Source organism: Anabrus simplex, chromosome 1 (genome assembly GCF_040414725.1).
Source record: "Anabrus simplex isolate iqAnaSimp1 chromosome 1, ASM4041472v1, whole genome shotgun sequence".
NCBI lineage: Eukaryota > Metazoa > Arthropoda > Insecta > Orthoptera > Tettigoniidae > Anabrus > Anabrus simplex.
In genome coordinates this window covers 722,710,613-722,730,738 of record NC_090265.1, presented here as the reverse complement: position 1 = coordinate 722,730,738, position 20,126 = coordinate 722,710,613, and the positions used below count along the sequence as shown (strand labels likewise).

The 20,126-nt window shown below is 36.9% G+C and overlaps 1 protein-coding gene across 1 annotated transcript in view; it reads right to left on the bottom strand.

Moving 5' to 3' along the window:
* Window positions 1-20,126, bottom strand: part of LOC136872594 (coiled-coil domain-containing protein R3HCC1L) — a 228,160-nt gene that overhangs the window by 73,106 nt on the left and 134,928 nt on the right. The gene's annotated exons all lie outside the window — the stretch shown is intronic.

The window sequence follows — 20,126 nt, the reverse complement described above, 5'->3', positions numbered from 1 at the left end:
ATGGAGCGTCAATTGTCCTCCGTGCAACAGACACACAAGTTACCTAAATTTAGTTCGGTGACTACCCAGTGTAAGACCAGGAGTTGAAATGAATGCTCCTTCTGCAGCATGGACGTTTTCCTTCATTGATGAGATTTTAGACGATATCGTGCGATTTACTCATCCACGCATACAAAAAGTTCATCCAAACTATTCACGAGAAAGGGACACTTGTGATACATTTAAAGATGAAATGGGAGCATTTATCTTACTACCCTATATGACGGGTGTTCTCAAGTCATCTCATCAAAATTTATAGGATTTGTGGTTAGATGACTGAACTGGAGTTGAATTTTTCCGCAACACAATGAATCTATGAAGGTTAAAGTTCGTTATCAGAAATATTAGATTTGATAACAGTGCGACAAAAAGAGAATGAAGAATGTATGACAAACTTGTTCCAATCAGGGATGTGTTTGAAAGTGTCGTTGAAAAGTGTAAGATGAACTTTTCAGTAAGTGAATACGTGACAATAGATGAGATGCTCAAGTCTATCCGAGACCTCTGTGTTTCGTCAGTACATGAAAAACAAGCCAGCAAAATATGGTATTAAAAAAGTTTTCCTTCACACGTGCAAAAATATTTTATACAATGAATATGGAAATTTATGTGGGGCCCCAACCTGATGGCCTGTACAAAAAAAGAAAATTCAGGCTTGGCTGTTGTATCTATAGACTTGTTCAACCCATAAGTGGCACAGGGAGAAGCATAACGACTGACAACTGGTATACTTCCAATTCCTTTGGCTAAACATCTTCTCAGTGTCCACAAATTAACACTGGTAGGAACACTAAGAAAAAACAAAAAGGAGATCCCACCTGAATTCCTAAATACCAAGCTCTGCTCAGCCAATTCAAGTATGTTTGCCTTTAGGAGTAATCTGAGTTTAGTGTCATACAGTGCAAGTAAAAATAAAGTTGTCCCACTTTTATCAACTATGAATGATTTGAATGATATAGACACAGAGTCTGGTGATGTTGAGAAACCTATTATCCTAACCTTTTATAACTCAACAAAAGGCGGTGTCGAAGTTGTTGATGAGTACAAGTCCTTGTATTATGTATCAAGAACAAGTAAACGCTGGCCACACACAGTGTTCTTTTCCTTACTGAACATCACAGGATTGAACTGTTTTATTGTGTACAAACATTCTCGAGGACAGTTCGAGCTAGAAAGGTTTTTCCTGAAGCAGCTTTCAAGAGAACTTTGTGAGAACTATTTAGTTAGGCGTAGCATCCAAGCAAAATTACCTCATCCAATGAAACGAAACCTCAAATGCTAGGAATGGAAAAAAGAGAAGCAAGGCCACTTCCCAAGGAAGATGTTGGGAGGACTAGGTCGCTGTATTCATTGTGACTATAAGAAAAATAGAAAATCTAAAACAAAGTGTTCGGTTTGCTGTTATTTCATTTGTAAAGAGCACAGCAGCATTACATGTGTCAGGTGAGTCACAACACCGCTCAACCTGACGACATGTCTACAGATACCGATTGATTAGGTACCTTTTTGGACTTTTTATACGGTTCTTCTTATTATGTGAGTTTTATCATTATTTATTTGCATTTTATTCAAAGTAAATGTACCTTGAACTTCTCCACAGTTTAGTGTGTACAAGCTTTGCTCACTTTTAATGTCTTTGCAATGCTCTTGCGGAACTGGTACCTAGTAATGGTGACCCACTGTTAGAATACGGAAAGTGCAGTGTTATCATTCACTGTTGAGTAGAGGGAGAAGGAGCATTGTCTAGATGCATGTTAAATGAAATTAAACATCACAAGTATTTTCCATAAACAGAACTTGAATTTTCATTTCCAATGTTATCAACAAAAGGCAATCTCATTATTACAATTATTATGTTAAAAAGTGTTTGTCTTTGTTTAAATAGTATTACTATATATTACTGTAACAATAAATAGCTTATCAAGTAAGCATTTTGCGTTTCATTGATTTCTGGTTGAAACGACCGTATGAGACTCCTGACATTACACTCAGCACGCGAGCCCTCGCAGGTTAAAAAAGTGGAATGTCATGTTAAAATCAATGCGTATTAAATTAATTTACCCTTCAGGATTTCCTTAAAAGAAAATGTCATGTTAAAACATTACACATAAATTTGACGAGTGTGTGAATCCACTGTTGCATCATAAGCACTCGTTAGATTAATTAACATACAGGGAGATGTACATATTCATGTGGTTTGAAGCTAAAGAATGTGTGCTGTTCAATGGAACACGGCTAAAAAATATTAAAATGCTGCACCTCAGGAAACCCTTAAATATTAGTACCTCTTGATGAAGGGAGTGTCCTGTTTCAAAAACACTGTGTTTCATCGGATGTGAAGGACATATTAAATGTAAAAAAGAACATACGTCTCAGCTGACGGAATCCTTCAAATAGAAAAGAAAATCTCAAAATTGAGATGTTGAGAAATGTGAATACTGACTGATGTGGTCAATATGCTGTTAACTTGACAAAAAAGATTCTTGACTTGGATGATGTATGTTCTGTCAGTACAGCCCAAATTGTTCAAACAAATGAGTTTTGAAAGCAGATTAACGTCTGAAAGATGTAAAAGATCTGAGAGCGAGAATAAATATAGATGCTAAGAAGTTTTACTTTAAAAATGTAGATTGGAAACTCACTCAGAAGTTGGCCCCACTGGACCAAGAGTCGCTCACTGCTTGTGAATGTGTGACAGTTTGAGTGCTACTGTTGTCCGGTTTTGAACTGCCATTATTGGAATGAGAGAGGATAGGGGAAGGAGTCGAGTGGGTTGCATCATGAATGGGGTTGACTTTGAAGTATCGATCTTACCCTACTTGAAATGCCTATCAGAAATTAACAGGATTATAGCATACTGTTTAGTATATTATTAGCAGTGTCACTGATTTCATTCAACCTATCTCTGTGATCACTGCTAAGAGTGATGGTGAAACTCTGGCCTTGTGTTTGCCTTATGTGGCTTCCTTTTTTCTTCTTTTTTCCCCCTTTCTTTCTTTCTTTCTTTCGTGGGTTATTTCAATGTCTATGCACATAATATGTAATATGCTTTACTACTGTGTGCCTCTATGCAAGAGCAAAAGCAGATCAGGAAATGGATTTTGTTTCATGAATTTCCTTAGAACGAGCAACGTCAAGAATGGCTAAAGGTTATTTCAAGATAGGTTCTCTCGTCAAATTTCAATTTAAGATCATCGGTAGTTTCTAGTGTACTATTTCCTGCAAGGTGACTTTTGTCCGGTTTTAAAAGTAAGGCATCTTAGTCCTAACATTGTTCCTAATGTTTTTCGCACATACCAATCATACAAACTTCCTGTTGAAATGCAGACAAGGCACAGTATTCATAATTCACTAATTCCTTAACAACAACAACAACAACAACAACAACAACAAAAACCCACCACCAGGAAGCGTGTTGAAAGCTGTGAATCCACTGGTGTGCTGGATGAGGATTTACATGAAAATTAAACTCATCCTATTGTCAGTCATTATTCGGCATGAAAACAGACAACTTCTAACCTTGAGAACATGTTAGGTAACGCGGGAAAAGAGAAAGCAAACCTTTGAATGAAACCGTGGTGAGCTCACATGAAAGTAAACATAGTTAGAGGATAGAATTAAATTACATACTATAAGAATAAATATTACGATTCTTTAACCTCCGTAACTGAAGCACAGCAAAGAGACATCGATAACTCTGATCTCAAGCATGTTTTTTTCTCAACATGCTGAACAGTGTTCTTAAAAACCTACCAAGATGAAGTGAAAATATGATAAAACAATGCATTATTTCTCAATCTCTCTCCTCTAAGGATTACAAATGTGCCATAACCAGTAAATCCACAATCCCGTGCTACGTTGGAGATAAAAATGTGAGACTGGAATAACACCCTGCCTCTTAGCAGTAAGTCAGTGCCTAAATAAAGTGGAGAGATTGTGTTTATTGGTAGTCGAAATGTCCATCAAAGAGCAGATGTTATAAGACAAGAAACTTGACAATTTCTTTGAGCAGAAAGACTCATTCCATGTTGAGCAAATAAAAATCATTGAAGATGATTGTCATGCAAACGAAAGTCAAAAGAAAGTAGAAATCCAATTATCGTGCCCAATAACCTTCTCCGTTTTTTAATTTCTGGTGTGACTAGGCTTTCAGGTACAAAACTGAATGTGCCCTACTTTAACACTCACAACTATAAAGGAAGTCAAAGCTTATGGCTTGTATATGTTGCTCATTGTGAGTGACAATCGTAAGACTAAAGTAGACATGATCAGAAGAATGTCTTTGAAAGATATCAAACCAAATATCTGTCATCCTGTTGACTTTTTCCTATTTCCTACTTTCGACCAATGTCACATTCTGAAAAATGTAAGAAATTATTTGCTTGAAAAATCTTTGTTTGATGTTCCAAAAAAGAAAAAAAAAGCAGTGATTTTATCAAGAAACTGTAAGAGATGCAATGAAAGGAAACTGTGAAAATACTTCCTTTCCCTACACGCGAACACAACAAGCCGCTAACTTTAAATGATTAAATTATTAAAATAATAATTCAAATTAAATAATAATGATTAAATGCCCAAAATATACTTTCTCGACTTAATAATAGCCCTTGAATATTTGAAAGACATCATAAAGAGGCAAACGATTTTGTTAATGCCAGGTGGCACTATAACATATCTTATCAATGAAGAAACTGTTTGATATACATGATACCAGCAGCACAAATGTAGCAACATTGCAGCCGGACAAGATGAATTTCTTCAGCTTGAATGACGAGATATTACAGTAGCTAAAAAATTATTTTCCCCAGTACCTGAAGGAACTTAAGAATGCCAGTGAGAAAGCTGGAAAGCAGTTCCTCAGCAAGAGTCCATTATCTTAATGACAGCATCAACATTCAACAGTCCTTCAACTTTGACTATCGAGATGGTTTTTAGTGCCATGTGACAAATTTCCTTCAGCAATATGATGGATGCCGGAGTTGTCCTCTTTATTCTCAACCACATTTTTAAGACTGGAATCTTGGCTATTCCTGCAAGCAGTAAAGTGGAAGTGGAGTCTGGCACTTTTGTAATAGGAAATGACAAAAATCTTCCAAACATACCCCAAGGACAGCGCAATGCAACATATTACCAGATTAAGTCACGTGTATTTTTCAGGATAAGGTAGGTAATGTTTAAATATAATGCACAATAACTCATCATCATCATGTGGTGTTGTTCTTATTGTGGCATGTTTCTGAGACCACAGCTGTCTCAATCTGCTCCTGTCCCAGGCCTACTGTTTGTTAGTCTGGTATCTTGGGTTTTTCACTTCATTCAGCATTGTTATTGTTCTCCTTCCTGGTTTATTTTTGCTTTCCATTGTACCTTCAAGAGCTGTTGTAAGAAGTCTTTTTTCTCTCAATATATAATGTCCCATCCAGTTCGCTTTCCTCTTTTTAATCAGATTTAGGAAAATACAATAACTATTTCTTCATTAATGGTCTGAGGCACGATTTAACATCCAACAATTCTCTCTTTCAGCTCTGGGCTACCCATCTATGAAAGTAGCATAGATATCGTATATAGGAGGTTCTCCTCTTCAAAGAACACTCCTGAAAACCAAGTGTGACAGCTGCTTGATTCTTTTGAGAAGACCACAATTTTCATCAGTGCTAACATACTTGATTTATAAAAGAGATGAAAACACCAGGCTTAGTACTCATAGGATTTGTTGCTATGGATTCTAAAAGTTATTCATGATTTGATGATGATGATGAAGCTTGTTGTTTAAAGGTCATTGGCCCCATTCATGATTTTGTCTTGAAAGCACAACCATTTGTGCATAAAAATCCTGGTGCATCTATGCACGACCATTTAGTGCCTGTGTTGCAGGGTTCTCCTCACTTCATTTGCCCTGAAATTGGACATTCACAGTTATTGAGTGAAATTATTATTTCAGTGTGCTATTGCTGTACAAGTGAGAGCGTGTTGAGTAGATGGTCCCGGTAGTGAAAGGGGGGGGGGGAGTGCCGGAGGGGAGTGTAAGAAAGAAGTGAGGAGTTTTAAGATGATGATTGGTGTTAAACAATACAGGGCAGTAATAAGATGGCTGGGGAGAAAGAAGAAAGAAGAAGTGAAATTAGGAGGGAGTAGAATGGTAATGGGAATGAAGGGAGAGATGATGCTGACAGCAGCGGTGATTATAGAATGTTATGGATCGGAGTTGAATTGAACCCCGTTCAGATTTCTTTAAAGATAGTTCCTTTTCCATAATTAAAAAAGACCCCACACAAAAAGTCCAAAGACTCCTTAAACAAACCTTAAAAAACTCCTCCTTCCTACTCACTGAACATGAAAAAAGCCAGCTTATAAGTATGAACCCTGGGCTTCCTATGGCTAGAGCTCTTCCAAAAATTCATAAGGCAGGTGCTCCCATTCGTCCAATCATCAATTTTAGACCGAGCCCTTTATATAAAACCGCACAATTTATTCAAAAGTTCCTAAGCAAAAATTACCGTTTTTCATCCAATAAATCGGTTAGAAATACCTTTGAATTAATAGACAAACTTAATAAATTTAACATGCAACCTCACTACTCACTTCACTCCTTTGATATCGTAAACATGTACCCAAGCATTCCAATTTCTAAATTAATTCCCATCATCAAAAGTAACTTACACAAAAACAGTCATTTGAGTAAATTGAAAATTCAAGATTTCATTACATTGTTGAAATTAGTCGTAAATAACAACTTTTTTACGTTTAATGGTACCATCTATCAACAAAACGGTCTGGCAATGGGTTCACCTGCATCAGGCATTCTCGCAGAAATCTATCTGGACTTTCTCGAGAATACTAAAATCGACAATAAATTCGACAATATTCTCCTTTGGGCTAGGTACGTCGACGATGTCCCAGTAGTTATCAACGAGAACTTGGAAGATGCTCACACCACACTTCAAACACTTAATAACATCGATTCGCATATTAAATTCACATTGGAGTCGTAAGTAGATCAAAAAATCAATTTTCTGGATATTACGATCACCAGACAACAGGAATCTTTAACCTACAAGATCTACAGAAAGCCCACCCAATCGGCCGTCACAATCCGACAAGATTCAGCTCACCCCCTCCCCCACAAAAAAGCAACATATAACAGTCTTGTACATAGAGCATTCAACGTTCCTATGAATAAAAAAGATCTTCATACCGAATTGAATACTATCCGCTACATTGCCAGATTCAATGGCATCAATAGCCATTTCATAGAAAACATCATTAACAAACACAAATTTCGCCCCAAGACCACACTTAAAAAAGAACCACCTAAACATGACTCTTTTTCCATCTTCACTTATGTCAATGGAATTCACAAGATCACCAATGTTTTAAAGAAAAAAGGTATGAAAATAGCCTTTAAAACCAACAACAACACACAAATCTTACATAACACATCACATATTAATAAAATAAATAGGTACACAAAATCAGGCGTCTACAGGATTAAATGTGATACATGCTCTAATATTTCTTATGTGGGGCAAACCGGCCGGAGCTTCAACATTAGATATTTAGAACATTTCAATGCAGTCAGATACAAACAAATTTTCAGCTATCGGCCAACATATGGTCGACTATAACCACAAATTCACGAATATTGAAACAGACATGGACATTCTCAAAATAGCTAAGAAAGGACCTCTACTCAATATAATAGAGAACTTTTACATTCATTTAGATCAATACTTTAATGCCAACTATAACCTTAACGAAATAACTGAGAAACCCAATATTTTATTTGAACTTTTCATTACTTATTACAGAAAAAACAAATCGGTTGTTCAAAATTCTTTCTTTAAGTCAACTAAGGGTCCCCCGACAATACAAACACCATCACTTCCTCTCCCATCCACCCTGCCTTGAACCTTTCCCATCCCTCCCACCCTCCACCACTTACGTCATTCCTCCCCTCCGTATCTACCTACCCCTTTCCTGCTGATCTACTCAGCGCTACGCTCACTCCGTAAGTTGCATTCAATACAGCAAGTTTGTTCCACGCAGCGCAAGGTGAGTCATCGTTTATATTTTCCGGTGCCTCGCTTGTTCTCTATCCGATCACCCGCGTTAATACTATCTTCTTTCCCCAGGTTCATTGGGGTCCCGATTGAACTGAGACTACTTCTGTTTAACACAGAAAGCCTTTCATTCCACCATAGAACAGGTTTAACTTTGTAAATTTTTAATCTTGTGCTGGTCTCATCGGACAATTCTTCCCTCTACGCAAAAGTGGAACTTACATCTACAACTTTCTAGAAGCATATACGTAGTTATATATGTCAAACATGCAACACAGGAGTAACTGCTAACCAAAGACTATCTCATCAAGAGTTTTTACGTGACTTCACAAGATTTTACTTGTCATTGTGAACACTTCTGTTACTTTTATCATTATTCGCAAATATGGTTTTTCACTTTTATCTGTCATTCCACCACCATCCCATCCTTCTAGATCCTCTCTCATTTCTCCACACTATTTTTATCACTATGTTTTTTACTGTTGTAATTTGGCTAGGCTGATGATGGTCCACAGTGGACCGAAACTAGTACCTTTTAATATCATTGTAATGTTTTTGTAAAAACATCAAATGATTTTTTAGTATTGAGAAGGTGGAATATTAAAATTTTGTATTTACTTTAAGCATAGTCTCAACTCAATACGGAACCTAACAATGAAGTTTATTACTTTTAATTTACACACAGTTGTTCCTAGGCATTCCCTTGCTGTTTCTACTACAGCATCCCTGTATGCCACCCATTCACTTTCAATGTCCACTGTTCGAAATTTCTCACTAATCATATCCATGTACTTCTGTCTAATTTCCTCGTCCTGGAGATTTTCTACCCTTATTCGTTTGCAGACAGATTTCACTTTCTCTACCCTAGGCTTAGAGATACTTAGTTCACTACAGATCAGATAGGGGTCATCGAAAAATCCCCGGAAAACTCTTACATTCCTAACAGATTTCCTGAATTCAAAGTCTGTTAAGGTATAGTCTATTATGGATCTGGTACCCCTAGCCTCCCATGTGTAGCGGTGAATAGCCTTATGCTTGAAGAATGTATTCATAACACCTAAACCCATACTAGCACAGAAGTCCAGCAAACGCTTCCCATTCCCATTAGCTTCCATATCTTCCCCACATTTACCAATCACCCTTTCGTATCCTTCAGTTCTATTCCCAACTCTCGCATTGAAATCGCCCATTAGCACTATTCTATCCATGCTGTTGACCCTGACCACAATGTCACTCAATGCTTCATAAAACTTGTCAACTTCATCCTCATCTGCACCCTAACATGGTGAACATATGGAGACAATTCTAGTCCTAATTCCTCCAACTGACAAATCTACCCACATCATTCACTCATTTACGTGCCTAACAGAAACTATATTGCGTGCAATGGTATTCCTGATAAAGGACCCTATCCCAGACTCTGCCCTTTCCTTTCTAACACCCGTCAAGTACACTTTATAATCTCCTATCTCTTCCTCGTTATCTCCCCTCACCCAAATATCACTTACTCCTAGCACATCCTGATGCATCCTCTTTGCTGACTCAGCCAGTTCTACTTTCTTTCTTTCTTTCTTTCTTTCTTCGATAAGCCCCATTAATATTGATAGCTCCCCATCGAATTCCATTTTGTTCGCCAAGTTGTTTCCAAGGAGTCCCTCGCCTGTCAAATGGGAGTGGGACTTCGTTACTCCCATGTTCTGAGCTCGGTAAATTCATGAAGCAGGATGCTACTCTACTTGCACCTAGTCCAAGTGAGGATCTCTCCTTTAACGGGCTATGGACCACTGGTGAATTGTATAGTCGTAGCCACCTGAGCACAAGGAGGGCCATAACTCGAAATATGTCTGAGATGCCCACTCCCATTCCATAGCAACTGGTATCCCGACTCTCAGGACCACTTACTAGGCCACTCAGCCGTTGCCCGTGGTTCACGAACTAGGATGTGACTACAGTAACCCACACCATGAACCACCTTTCATGTGTCTGCAAAAACCATCCATCATAATCTTCTTGCTGAAGTTTAACAAAGCCCCCGTTCAATTTTTCCATACACATTTCACCCAACCGAGCACATCCATCCAGCTCTCTTCTTGGGCCTTGACTATTATGCCAGGCAGAGAGATTTTTTTTGGCAAAAGTTTTGTATTTTTTCTTCCATCAGCTATCATTATAGCTTCTCAGAGCCACCAATCCTTGCAGAGATGCTCATCTCTTCTATTTTGCTAACCTCTGTATCCATCCTTTTTTGCTAACTTCTATATCCAAAGGCATTACAAAATAAACTGAAGTCTCATCTACATTGACAACCTACCCAAGCTGACAATCATGGTGTCATTGCAAATTAATGATGCAAAACAGAATTTCAAAATTCTCTCTTCATATAACTTTCGTTGAAACATCCAGTCAGCCAATCTTGACTACCTTTTAAGTTCTTAATTTGCATTTCCTCCACTACAACTTACACACTTCTGTGGAAACCAAATAACCAAATTGCCATTTCCCCTTGATGTACTCGCATAATTTTTCCTCCATTGCAGATTCTTAGCAGCTTGGTCATGAAAAGCTCTGCAACTATCGATTAGATGAGATGGCTGACTAAATGTTTTCAAAGAAATTCTCTTGACATGTACAAATTTCCATCATTACATAATTAATTTGAGCTGCAGCACAGTCATCAACCTGGGCAAACTGGCAATGCAGATCAGACTCCAGTTTATTATGAGATTTGCCAATCACGGAAGCAGTTTTCACTAACATCGTATTTCTTACCGGCAGCTCTGTTACCTTGTTTTTCAGTTTCTTCAATTATTTCAATTTTTCATTCACTGTGTATGACCCAGAGTTAAAATTTATTTTTGTAACACCAATAATCACTTGCCAACTAAAGACAGTTTACTTCTGTAACCATCAAAGCAAGAATGAAGTCACATGTGAGTGTACATGCACACAGGACATAAAAGAAAGCTTCAATTGTTGCTGAGAAGTAAGGTGTCATCAACCTTGCCTCAAACAATTCGTGCATCCAGATTATTAATTCTGTTAGAAAAAATATGCGTATATTATTCAAGTAAATACGGTAACTAACTAAACCTCGCAGCCAGAATAACCTGTTAGATTCTTCAGCCTGTTGAAACTAACAGTTATAAATTAACTAAGTTACAACTGTAAAGAAATGGCTTCCACCATAAAAATAAAAAGCCAGCACAGAACTGAAATTCCCGTTCTTTCTTAAATCACTGCAGACCATTCCTGCTTCTTCGCTTTTTAGGAGTAGCCATAATTTATTGAATGATCCCTGACCCTTCCAGAACCGAGAGCGAGTGGACTGATAACAGACTGAAAAGATCGAGCGCTGCAGGCTATGTCCATCATTAGTGTGAGTAAACATATAGCTCGAACTGTCTGTCTCACAAGCACCAATTCCTTTGCCAGCATTCCCTTTCTTCCTCCACTGCGACTCAGTTTCACAATGTGTTCGTACATGTGCACACCTGTGCTGATTTAAACACTCTGAAGCTTTTTGGATGCCGCTGGCTTAGATGGAAAGAAGTCACGGGAGTACTGTGTGATAGGCCTATACCAGTCCACCTTAAATCAAAGGTGTATCACGGCGATGTACGGCGCTGAGAGTTATCCAGTCACCAAAAGTGCCAAGCTTCCTCTTCACACCATGGAGAAGCTGGTCTTTTGGAGACTCTCTTCTTGGTCACATAACTAATGACACTGTCCAGTAGAGTATGAAAGTTGTTCCCATTCAGGAGAAAATCCAGGAGGGGCACCCGATGTGGCACGGGCACATCCTGGGAGCAGCAGCTGGTAATACCGCTTTTGACGTCTACAACTTCTTCAGCGAGGGCGAGTACCCTGAAGATGGTATTCTGTGGGTTCCCATTTTCACACCAGTCACACCAGGCTGTAACTTAAAGCCAAGGCCGCTTCCTTCACACCACAATTCATTTCCTATCCCATCGTCGCCATAAGACCTACCTGTGTCGGTGTGACGTCAAACAAATTTAAAAAACCTCGGTACGCTGCAGTAATCCTATCTATCGGGGATGACAGGAAACAGAAGACAAAAAGCACATCACAGCAAACAATGGTCAATGTAATGTTATTGTTGATAAAGTTTATGATCTTTCTATATTGCAGGCCTTCACATTAGTTTTCTTTCGACTCTGTGATATTAGGGTGTCCTACAAAATTATTTATATCGTAGACTGTAGTTCCTTATTCTCAGACTTTACATACCGATTTTCACTAAATTCTGTTTACCCATTTTTCTCGTGACTAGGCGCTGATATAGACTCAGTAACAAAAATACAAATTCATAAATATCTCTGATTATATGCCGTACGGTAACAATGTATAAGACATAAGTGATCAGAAATTTAATAACTTCTTACATAACTACTACTAACTTACGACATAACTAAAGTTATGTTAGATATGTAGTATTTATCGATAAGACCACTAATAACATAAATAACTTATTTGAGAATTACATTTCAGGCCTTCCCCTAAACTACCATTTCACTCAACGTGAATAAAATAATTTGTAGCCTAGATTGCAGTGGTTCATCACCCGACATTACATACCGATTTTCATTAAATTCTCTTCAGCCGTTTTCTATTGATGCGTGTACATACATACCTACAGACAGACAGACAGACAGAAATTACGGAAAAGTAAAAAATGCATTTTCTTGTTACTGTGGACATGACCGATACAGAAATCTCTTTCTTTTCAAATTCTGAGCAATGTGCAGAGAAAACTCTTATTTTATAAATATAGTTTACATTTCAGGCCTTCCCCTAAACTACCATTTCACTCAGTGCGAATAACAATATTGATAGCCTAGATTATAGAGACTTATTCCCCGACTTTGCATACCAATTTTCGTGAAGATATGACCACTAATAAAATAAATATTTGACAATTAAATTTTAGGCCTTCCCCTAAACTACCATTTTTCTCAGCGTGTATAGCCTATATTGTAGCGAATTATTTCCCATCTTTGTCTAGCGATTTTCATTAAGACACAACCACTAATAACATAAATATTTGAGAATTAAATTTCGGGCCTTCCCCTAAACCACCATTCACTCAGCGTGATTAAAATAATTTATAGCCTAGATTGTAGCGGTTCATCACCCGACTTTACATTCTGATTTTCATTAAATTCTCTTCAGCCGTTTTCTCGTGATGCGTGTACAGACAGACAGACAGACAGACAGACAGACAGACAGACAGACAGACAGACAGACAGAAATTACGGAAAAGTAAAAAAAATGCATTTTCTTGTTACTGTGGACATGACCGATACAGAAATACCATTCTTTTCAAATTCTAAGCAATGTACAGATAAAACTCTTATTTTATATATATATAGATTATTATTAATTGACCTGATTCATTAGATTTTATATTCTGATTTTGTAACATTTAGAATGTTATATAATTAGGTATCATGCATATTAGGTCATTTAATTATAGGATAAGAGAATTTTATTTGTAATTATTCTGTACATAAAAGTGAGATTTGTTCATTTGAAATGGTCATGCTATGACTTGTAACTGTGGGTAGGTGAGCTGGCGTGATATTTCGCAATCGAGGCTATGTTTAACCGAGGCTGTATTAGGCAAGTAAATTTTCCGCTGACACAATGCTACGTAGTTATTGTATGGACGCGTGGGGAATATATTTAGACACATGACTACTTTCGTATTCAGTACTGAGTGGCCATGTAGTTTTGATAGTGTGTTAGTATTCGCCAGCTACCGTGTGTCGATGTGGAAGGGATGACCAGATAGTAGGGAGATGAGTGGTCATCACAAGTTTATATAAGTCGATGTAAGAGTGGTGGTCAGAGTTAAGCAGTGCTAAGAAGTGTTTTGAAGAGGTCTAAGAATCATTGAAGAGGTGTAAGAGTGGTGGTCTGATCTGAGAAGAGACTTGTATTGGGCTGATAGTGAAGCAGCAGGTAGTACTTCGCAATGTAAGTTTATTTCAGAAGATTCACCAGAGATTTAGTGTCGTGGTCTGTAAAGGTATAGGATATATATATCGAATTTAATCGATCTATGCAGTTAATATTCGTCATGGTATTTCGAATTCTTTATTGAATTCTACTAAGCAATTTGCGAACTTTGTTCGAGAATTGAATCTAACGTAGATACATCTAACATTGCGTAGAACTGTTGTATTTATTTCAACAGTCTCTATAGTAGCTATCAGGACGTGTGAAACCAGAGAGTATGCCTAGATATTACAGGTTCTTTCAGTGAAGTTTTTCTAATTTCTAACAATAAATATTTAGTGGAATAAACCGCATTGGAGCTTACTATACTCAGACAGGGAATGTAGGTCAACTCCAGGTTACATAAGAAGATAAGATAACAGCAGGTGTCTCCCGATTTCTAGCCGATGGTTTTTCAAGGAATTTCAAGTTCAACAGTGGTGTGTGCAGACATCAGATAATTACAGCATCAGACATGTTATGCATAAAAAAACATGAAGAAGAATGTAATCACAGGCGATATTATAGTTAAATAGCTTTCTTTATTTAGATCAAATCTTCTGTATATGTAACAACAAATCTCATAGGGTATATCTTAAGTGTAAAAGTATGGCAATGCAGGTGCATCGTGACGTAAAATATAGTCATAAATTCAGTTTTATTTTAATAATAATAAGTGATTCTATTTCCAAGTACAATCCTCAATTGTGGAAATGCAAACGTAATCTACAATTGTCCTGATCCATATTCCTGTATATTGCCAGATGCGACTATCACCTTACACCTTGAGAATAATTGAGATAAGAGGCATGCTCTCCAAATTTTGTTGCTTATTACAGTAACTGACGCTTAACCAATTTATAGTATATTGTGTAAAGGAAATTAATAGTAAGAGTAGTGGTAGGAGTAGTTACAATATGTCGCCTCAACGTGGAGCTCAAAAGGTTCAGAAAAAGATATTCTGAATGGCAATATACATGGATCAGTTCTTTTCATGAGTACGCACATGTTAAGTTAACCGAGTAATGTTAGGAATGTAATTTTGTTGAAATTTGTACTTTAGGGTAATGTCAGAGGAAGTGCAAGGGGAAATAGCTTTGAGATCGCGAAAAATTAGTAGGAAACCGAAGATGGACAAGGATAGCAATATGCAGTCAGGTGATAAGGCTGATGTTATTGCGTCCAAGGAAATCCAAGGTGATACTATGAATAGGAAGTTGGTTGACCTGCTGGAAGCCAGAAAATAGTAGAAACTGAAGAAAACGCTGTCACGCAAGATCAAAGCAAGGATTGGATGGACCTTGGTTTACTCAATTTGCTGATGTCCTAAATGACTGAGCAGAATAATGCCATTAATGAGAAAATTGAATCTCAGAAAAATATCATGAGTGGGAAAATTGAATCTCAAGATAATATGAGTTTATGAGTGAGAAAATTGAAGCGATCATTAGTGAGAAAATTGAAGCTCAGGGTAATAGTATTAATAAGAAGATTGATGAAGTTAGTAATACGATAGATCATAAGGTGTTAGAGATAAGTAAGCAAAATTAATAATTTAGAAAGTAAGGTAAATAGGGAAAGTAGTGATATCAGAACTGAGATGGAATTGGGTCAGAGCAATCTCCATACAGAAATCGAGCAGAAATCGACATGTATCAAACAGGGGCGGCGCCAAGATCGAGTCTAATAAGGGGGAAATCAATGAGTTATTGGAAGAAAGGTTTGAAAATATAACCAATACAGTGGGGGCAAGAAACTAAGAAATGTATTAGTAGGATGGAACATGTGGAAAGGAAACTTGGAGTAGGTGAACCAGGGAGTAAACAAAAATCATTATCACGGAAGGTGAGAAAATCAGAAGAAATGTTGCAGGAGAAATTAAGAAAAATTCAAGAAAAGGCTGAGGAAACAGTGGAAGAAAAATTTCTGAGTTGCCAGAGAGTACTCCAGCAAGAAGTGCATGATAGTAGAAATGTACGTGAGATAACTGTAACTAATGGTTTAACCACTAGGGATCATGATATACTTAAGTTTTCTGGGAAGAATTCAACCTGATGGAATTTATGAGAGTAGTAGAGAAGAAATTTTCTGATCAATTAGGGAACTGTATTGGAGATCTTATCTACAGCTCTCGTAGGAGAAACTAAGTCTTGGTTTAGGCATATAGAAGCTTAAGTCTAGTCTAACTGCATTTAAGGAAAAATTCATAGGTAAATATGAGAGAGAGAGAGAGAGAGAGAGAGAGAGAGAGAGAGAGAGAGAGAGAGAGAGAGAGAGAGAGAGAGAGAGAGAGAGAGAGAGAGAGAGAGAGAGAGGAGAGAGAGAGAGAGAGAGAGAGAGAGAGAGAGAGAGAGAGAGAGAGAGAGAGAGAGAGAGAGAGAGAGAGAGAGAGAGGAGAGGAGTGGAGAGAGAGAGAGAGAGAGAGAGAGAGAGTGAGAGAGAGAGAGAGAGAGAGAGAGAGAGAGAGAGAGAGAGAGAGAGAGAGAGAGAGAGAGAGAGATGAGAGGAGAGAGAGAGAGAGAGAGAAGAGAGAGAGAGAGAGAGAGAGAGAGAGAGAGAGAGAGAGAGAGAGAGAGAGAGAGAGAGAGAGAGAGAGAGAGATGTTTCGCAGGTGTAATTCTTTACGAGGGTGTTAGAATGACAGAATTTTTTTTTTTTTTTTTTTTTTTTTTTACTTTTACTGTTCTGGGGTGGAGAAATTTAGAATGTATTGGACTGAGGCTGATATAGTTAGACTTATGGCAAAGCACTATCCTGATAGAATAAGAGAAGCTGTTTGTATGCAAAGAATGGAGACGATTAAGGAAATGGAAATTTTGTTAGAAAGTTTTGATTCAGTAGGCTGAATAATAGTAGGACACAAAATAGGAATGTAGAAAGAAGGGGTAATCAATCTAATAATCAGGACAGGACTATGCAAAAATCGTAATTACAGAAGAGAATATCAGGAGGGACCTAATAGTAATTTCCACCGGAAGATAAATTATCAAAATAGTTTGGAACATTTCAGAGCTGGGAGGCGTGAATATGGGAATCATTCAGAAACTGGGAGGTGGGAGAGTATAGGACATAATAATAATAATAATAATAATAATAATAATAATAATAATAATAATAATGAAATTAGAGGTAATAGACAACAGGGGAGGCCGACTGAGGTGTGTAACCAACTAGTCGTAACAGAACCAAGCAATTTAAACGTGCAATGGGCTGTATAAACAGGTCACTGAGACAGTCTGAAAATGGTGAGTTCACGTATAAGGTAGATAAGTCAGTTGATGTCGACCAGCCTATAGTTGTAAGTGAACATGATTGTGACCTAAGTAGCAATAATTCATATGTTTTAATCATAACACAAATTTTATACGTGTAATTAAAATTTAGATATAAGGCAAGATTTGTAAGCGATCTAATTGTATGTAATGAGGATAATTTAAGTAGTGTTACTGTAACACCGACTATTTAACTGATGATATGGGGCAGGAAGGTTAAGATTTTGTTGGACTCTGGAAGTGAGAAATCATGCGTAAATTCCAAGCTGAATGAGGAAGTATTGAGAGGAAAGTATAAGGTAGCAGAAATTCCAGTGACGAATACTTTCATCGTAACAGCTGTTGGAAACAAGTCTCAGAGGGTGGATAAACAAATTGTGTCCCCATTAACATAAGTGGAGAATGTATTTTCCTACCATGTTTAGTTGTACTTAATTTAGTTGAAGCTGTTATTTAAGGTACCAACTGGTTAACGTGTCATAAAGCTAAATTAAATTTTGATCTATGTAATGTCAGTCATATTTGGGGAAAGAGTAGCAGGGAAGTCAGGTTATCATACGATGTGTCAGAAATTAGTGTGAATAAAGTGTGTTCTAGTACGGAAGGGTGTAATGAAATTCCTAATATGAGGAAAAATATTGATATCTGCCATGTGTCTATACAGAGAGATTCTAGAGATGAATTGTATGAGACAGTGGAGAAATGTAATTTAGCGGAAAGTCAGAAGGACGAATTGTGTGAATTAGAGATATTTCACTGCAGTGAAATGGATTGGGAAATGTGCTTATTCATTAAAAGACAAAAAAGGAAAGATAGTAGGCACATACAATATAAGAAATCTTAAATATATCATGTGAGTTTGTTGATTAATTCTCATTACTGTGTTAATTCACCATATTTTATATTGTGAACAGGACTTCAGTGCAATTAGCGTGTGTTGTGAGATTAAGTGATGCACTACAGTGCAATGAACTCCAGTGTTTGGAGAACGTGTATATAATGAAATGTCTACGAGAGTTATTATTGTACACTAAATGAACATTTGGAATGACCAAAGTGAAAAAGGAATGTAATCTCTATATGTAAATAATACTGTATAATCAATGTGAAAATGATATTTGATTGATGTTTTATTGTGAAATAATTAACATCAAGATGGACGATACTATGTATCCAATTTGTAAAGGATGTTTTTATTCATGTATCAATAGTGTGTACCCAATTTCAGGCGATAATGTAAATATTTCATGAACTAATAGATTATTTCATGAGTGAGGCGTTTTGTAACTGTACAACAGGGTTAAGATTTCATTCAACATTTATTATTATTATTATTATTATTATTATTATTATTATTATTATTATTATTAATTGACCTGATTCATTAGATTTTATATTCTGATTTTCATCATTTAGACTGTTATATAATTAGGTATCACACATATTATGTCATTTCATTCGAGGATAAGGGAATTTTATTTGCAAATATTCTGTACATAAAAGTGAGATTTGTTCATTTGAAATGGTCATGCTGTGACTTGTAACTGTGGGTAGGTGAGCTGGCATGATATTTTGCATGATATTAGGCAAGTAAATTTTCCGCTGACACATGCTAGGTATTACATAAAATCAGCTTCATGGTCCGTATCGCACTTCAATAGATTCTTTGTCAATTTTATATATTTTTCATCTAAACAGTGTTATGTGGCTGAAGATGATGATAATACACGAAACATGTACCACTTTTGACCATTAAAAATTGCCTTAAGCAATCATTGTATCGACTAGGTGGAAAATAAATAAATACTTAATTGTGAACATGCTAGGTAGTCATCGTTTGGATGCATGGGCAATCTATTTAGACACATAACTACTTTTGTATTCAGTAGTGCATGGCCACGTGGTTTTGATAGTGTGTCAGTATTTGCCAGTTACCGTGTGTCGATGTGGAAGGGATGACCAGATAGTAGGGAGATGAGTGGTCATCACGAGTTTATATAAGTCAATGTAAGAGTGGTGGTCAGAGTTAAGCTGTGCTAAGAGGTGTTTTGAAGAGGTCTAAGAATCATCGAATAGGTGTAAGAATGGTGGCCTGATTTGAGCAGAGACTTGTACTGGGCTGATAGTGAAGCAGCAGGTAGTACTTCGCAATGTAAATATTGAATTTAACCAAACTATGCAGTTAATACTCGTCATGGTACTTCGAGTTCTTTATTTAATTCTACTAAGCAATTCACGAACTTGGTTTTTCGAGGAATTTCAAGTTCAACAGTGGTGTGTGCAGACATCAGGTAATTACAGCATCAGACTTGTTATGCATAATCAACATGAAGAAGAATGTAATCAGCGGTGATACTATAGTTAAATTCAAGTTCATGCTAATAGCTGTCCTTATTTAGATCAAATTTTCTGTATATGTAACAACAAATCTCACAGGATATATTTTTAGTGTTAAAAAACGGCAATGCTGGTGCATCGTGACGTATAGTCACAAATTCAGTTTTATTTTAATAATAATAATAATAATAATAATAATAATAATAATAATAATAAGTGATTCTATTTCCAAGTACAATACTCAATTGTGGAAATGCAATTGTAATCTACAACTGTCCTGATCCATATTCCTGTATATTGCCAGAAGTGTGAGTTTATCACCTCACACCTTGAGAATAATTGAGATAAGAGGCATGCTCTCGGAATTTTGTTGCTTATTACAGCAACTGGCGCTCAACCA